Source organism: Triticum aestivum, chromosome 6B (assembly GCF_018294505.1).
Source record: "Triticum aestivum cultivar Chinese Spring chromosome 6B, IWGSC CS RefSeq v2.1, whole genome shotgun sequence".
Lineage (NCBI taxonomy): Eukaryota > Viridiplantae > Streptophyta > Magnoliopsida > Poales > Poaceae > Triticum > Triticum aestivum.
The window spans coordinates 529,514,540-529,520,589 of NC_057810.1; positions in this window are offsets into that span (position 1 = coordinate 529,514,540).

The following is a 6,050-nucleotide window of genomic DNA, read 5'->3' on the forward strand; positions in this document are numbered from 1 at the left end:
GCCATGAAATCTGAGTTATGATCCATGTATGTGAACAAAGTGTGGACTTTGGTGGATCTTCCCGATGATCGGCAACCCGTAGAAAATAAATGGATCTTCAAGAAGAAGACTAACGCTGATGGTAATGTTACTGTATATAAAGCTCGACTTGTTGAAAAGGGTTTTTGACAAGTTCAAGGAGTTGACTACAATGAGACGTTCTCACCCATAGCGATGCTTAAGTCTGTCCGAATCATGTTAGCAATTGCCGCATTTTATGATTATGAAATCTGGCAAATGGATGTCAAAATTGCATTCCTTAATGGATTTCTTAAAGAAGAGTTGTATATGATGCAACCATAAGGTTTTGTCGATCCTAAAGGTGCTAACAAAGTGTGCAAGCTCCAGTGATTCATTTATGGACTGGTTCAAGCATCTCGGAGTTGGAATATACGCTTTGATGAGGTGATCAAAGCATATGGTTTTATACAGACTTTTGGAGAAGCCTGTATTTACAAGAAAGTGAGTGGGAGCTCTATAACATTTCTAATATTATATGTGGATGACATATTGTTGATTGGAAATGATGTAGAATTTCTGTTTAGCATAAAAGGATACTTGAATAAGAGTTTTTCAATCAAAGACCCCGGTGAAGTTGCTTACAAGGTGTGAAGTTGAGTCAGACTCAATGCTCGACCACTACAGAAGATAGAGAGAAAATGAAAGTCATTCCCTATGCCTCGGCCATAGGTTCTATCATGTATGATATGCTGTGTACTAGACCTGATGTGTGCCTTGCTATAAGTTTAGCAGGGAGGTACCAAAGTAATCCAGGAGTGGATCACTGGACAGCGGTCAAGAACATCCTAAAGTACCTGAAAAGGACTAGGGATATGTCTCTCGTTTATGGAGGTGACAAAGAGCTTGTTGTAAATGGTTACGTCGACGCTAGCTTTGACACTAATCCGGATGACTCTAAGTCACAATCCAAATATGTATTTTTATTGAATGGTGGAGTTGTCAGTTGGTCCAGTTCCAAGCAGAGCATCATGGCGGGATCTACGTGTGAAGCGGAATACATAGCTGCTTCGGAAGCAGCTAATGAAGGAGTCTGGATGAAGGAGTTCATATCCGATCTAGGTGTAATACCTAGTGCATCGGGTCCAATGAAAATATTTTGTGACAGTACTGGAGCAATAGCCTTGGCGAAGGAATCCAGATTTCACAAAAAGACCAAACACATCAAGAGACGCTTAAACTCCATCCGAGATTTTGTCAAGAAGGGAGACATAGAGATTTGCAAAATACATATGGATCTGAATGTTGCAGACCCATTGACTAAGCCTCTTCCACAAGCAAAACATGATCAACACCAAGACTCCATGGGTGTCAGATTCATTACAATGTAATCTTGATTATTGACTCTAGTGCAAGTGGGAGACTGAAGGAAATATTCCCTAGAGGCAATAATAAAGTTGTTATTTTATATTTCCTTATTCATGGTAAATGTTTATTATTCATGCTAGAATTGCATTAACCGAAAACTTGATACATGTGTGAATACATATACAAAACAACGTGTCCATAGTATGCCTCTACTAGACTAGCCCGTTGATCAAAGATGGTTAAGTTTCCTAGCCATGGACATGAGTTTTCATTTGATAACGGGATCACATCATTATTGGAATGATGTGATGGACAAGACCCATCCGTTAGCTTAGCATAATGATCGTTTGGTTTTATTGCTATTGCTTTCTTCGTGTCAAATATATATTCCTCCGACTATGATATTATGCAACTCCCAGACACCGGAGGAATGCCTTGTGTGCTATCAAACATCACAACGTAACTGGGTGATTATAAAGATGTTCTACAAGTATCTCCGAAGGTGTTTGTGGGTTGGCATAGATCGAGATTAGGATTTGTCGCTCCGACTATCGGAGAGGTACGTATCTCTGGGCCCTCTCGGTAATGCACATCATATAAAGCCTTGCCAGCAATGTGACTAATGAGTTAGTTGCGGGATGATGCACTACCAAACGAGTAAAGAGACTTGCCGATAACGAGATTGAACTACGTATAGAGATACCAACGATTGAATCTTGGGCAAGTAACATACCAATGACAAAGGGAATAACTATATTGACATTGCGGTTCAACCGATAAAGATCTTCGTAGAATATGTGGGAACCAATATGAGCATCTAGGTTCCGCTATTGGTTATTGACCGGAGAGGTGTCTCGGTCATGTCTACATAGTTCTCAAACCCATAGGGTCTGCACGCTTAACGTTCGATGACGATTGGTATTATATGAATTATGTGTTTTGGTGACCGAAGGTTGTTCGGAGTCCCGGATGATATCACGGACATGACGAGGAGTCTCGAAATGGTCGAGAGATGAAGATTGATATATTGGAAGGTTATATTCGAACATCGGAATGGTTTCGGGAAGTTTCGGATATTTTTCGGAGTACTGGGAGGTTACCGAAACCCCCCGGGGAAGTAATGAGCCAACATGGGCCACGGGAGAGAGAGGGGACAGCCCAGAAGGTGTGGCTGCCCCCCCATGGGAGTCCGAATTGGACTAGGGGAGGGTGCGGCGCCCCCCTTTCCCTCTCCTACTCCCTCTCCCTTTCCCCCTTTGCCACTCCGGAAAGGAAAGGGGATCCTACTAGGACTGCACGGGTCTCCCCCCATGGCGCGCCCCTCTAGGCCGGCTGCCTCCTCCCCTCCTCCTTTATATGCTGGGCAAGGGTCACCCTAAGGAACAACAGTTATTCTCTTAGCCGTGTGCGGTGCCCCCCTCCATCGTTTACTCCTCTGATAGTATCATCGTAGTGCTTAGGCGAAGCCCTGCGGGGATCACATCACCAACACCATTATCACGCCGTCATGCTAACGGAACTCATCAAATCCATCGACACTCTGCTGGATCAAAAGATCGAGGGATGTCATCAAGCTGAACGTGTGCAGAACTCGGAGGTGTCGTACGTTCAGTACTTGATCGGTTGATTCGAGAAGACGTTCGACTACATCAACCGTGTTATATTAACGCTTCCGCTTTCGGTCTACGAGGGTACGTGGACACACTCTCCCCCTCTCGTTGCTATGCATCTCCTAGATAGATCTTGCGTGAGTGTAGGAATTTTTTTGAAATTGCATGCTACGTTTCCCAATAGATTCCCAGTCCCGAATTCAAAAATTGCAAATAATTAAAAAAACTCCCCAGGACTGTTGTTGGTATGGACGGTACCCATGGATTTGGCTAGCCATGGAGTGTGTTTGTTGGTGGAGGGGGAGTAACCTTTACTTTTATCGCTTCGGAACCGCTACTAATGTGTTTAGCATCGAAGATATTGATAACTTTCGGTCATGACGTAAACAGGAAGGGTGCATTTCTCAAAATTACATTTATCTCTGTTTTAAAAAAAAGTCTGAGCTCTGGCACCGCTGTGAATCCCTGCTTCCCTCTGTGAAGGGACTATCTATTTACTTTTATGTTGAGTCATCACCTTCTCAGATAAGCATCAGATCTGAGAGCACTATTGTCATCCTCATGCATTCTGTATAGTTAATGTTGGATGCATCATGACTGGATCTTTTCTACCATGAATTACAATGTTTAGTCGCTGCTTGAACTTTGGAGGTGCTCCGCATTTATGTTTTGCGGTCTCAGAAAGGGCTAGCGAGATACCACTGTTGTTATATTATATCATGGTTGTTTTGACTAAGTGTTGTCACTTGAGATATCTTATTATTTCTCGCTAGTTGATTATGCCATTAACATGAGTTAATGTAGTTTTAAAGAGTTATTGTTGATAGGGTTAGTCATAATTTTTGCTGAAAACCTAGGTGCTACTTAAGCTTATTTATGTAAAAAAGAGCAAAACAGATCGTAAAAGTTTTTCTTTTTCATTTTTAGCTTGTCAAATAAATTGATTGAGGTCAAGCAAAGGTTTAAGCTTGGGGGAGTTGATACGTCTCCGTCATATCTACATTTCCTAACGCTTTTCCTCTTGTTTTGGACTCTAATTTGCACGGTTCGAATGAAACTAACCCGGACTGACGCTGTTTTCAGCAGAACTACCATGGTGTTGTTTTTGTGCAGAAATAAAATTTCTCGGAATGGAACAAAACTTTTTGGAGATTTATTTCAGAATAAAAGAAAAATACTGGAGCCAAGAACCACCGGAGGGGGGCCCTGGGTGAGCACAACCCACCAGGGCGCGCCCCCCTCCAGGCGCGTCCTGATGTCTACTACACAACTTGTTCTTGTAGACTCGTGTTGGGCCTCCAAGCGCAGGGTTTTGTAGGACAATAGCAAATTTCCCTCAAGTGGATGACCTAAGGTTTATCAATCCGTGGGAGGTGTAGGATGAAGATGGTCTCTCTCAAACAACCATGCAACCAAATAACAAAGAGTCTCTTGTGTCCCCAACACACCAAATGCAATGGTAATTTGTATAGGTGCACTAGTTCGGTAAAGAGATGGTAATGAAAGCGTAGTAATGGTAGTAGATATTGTTTTTTATGATAGGAACAATAAAAACAGCAAGGTAGCAATTGATAAACGAAGCACAAACGGTATTGCAATGCTTGAAAACAAGGCCTAGGTCGTACTTTTGCTAGTGCAATCTCTCAACAATGCTAATATAATTGGATCATATAACCATCCCTCAACGTGCGATGAAGAATCACTCCAAAGTTCCTATCTAGCGGAGAATATAAGAAGAAATTGTTTGTAGGGTATGAAACCACCTCAAAGCTATTCTTTCCGATCAATCAAGAATTCGTACTAAAATAACACCATGCTATTCTTTCCGATCGATCTATCCAAGAGTTCGTACTAAAACAACACCATACGATACACATCAACCAAATCTAATGTCACCTAGATACTCCAATGACCTAGATACTCCAATGCACCACGAGTAACCGTGAGTTGATTATACGATATGCATCAAACAATTTCAGATTCATAATAGTCAATCTAACACAAAGGACTTCAAAGAGTGCCCCAAGATTTCTACCGGAGAAACAAGGACGAAAACGTGCATCAATCCCTACGCATAGATTACCCCAATGTCACCTCGGGAATCCGCGAGTTGAGAGCCAAGACATACATCAAGTGCTCTTAAATCCAACAAAGTATTCAATCCAATAAAAGTGAAATCTCAAAGGTAGAACTCAATTCTTCACAACAAGATAGAGAGGGGAAAATACCATATGATCCAACTATATTAACAAAGCTCGCGATACATCAAGATCATGCCAAATCAAGAACACGAGAGAGAGAGAGAGAGAAAGAGAGAGAAAAAGAGAGAGAGAAAGAGAGAGAGATCAAACACATAGCTACCAGTACAAACCCTCAGCCCCGAGGGTGGACTACTCCCTCCTCATCATGGTGGCCACCGGGATGATGAAGATGGCCTCTGGTGATAATTTCCCCCTCCGACAGGGTGCCAGAATAGGGTCGAGATTGGTTTTTGGCTACAGAGGCTTGCGGCGGCGAAACTTCTGATCTACGGTTATTTCTGGCGTTTCTATATTTATAGGATTTTTTGGCATCGGCTCACGCTGAGATGGGCCTAGAGGGGCCCACCACCCACCAGGGCGCGCTAGAGGGGGGTGGCACGCCCTGGTGCCTTGTAACATCCCAAAATTCTAATTTTTGAAATGTTATATTAAATAGGTAGATTTGATTGCTTGTGTGATGTGCTATGTGAAACTGAGTGAAATTTGAAACTTTTTGAAAGTTAAATGAGAGGGAATGAAATGACTTTCCCAAACTTTCACCTTGCATTTATGATCTCCATGAATTCAAATTCTTTTCATCACAAAAGCCTAGAGTGAAGATGATATGACTCCTTCCATTTAATAGATGAAAAAGGGTTTCGAAAAGATTTGAATTCCATTTGGAAATATTTCAAATTCAGAAAATTTATGCAACTCAATGATTTTCATGAGAGAAGATAAAATGACTTCTTCAAATCCTATGAAATATGAGTTGGGAGTTTAAAAGAAATCAAATTTAAAAGCCCCTTTGAAATTATTTTTAATTTGGAGTTAT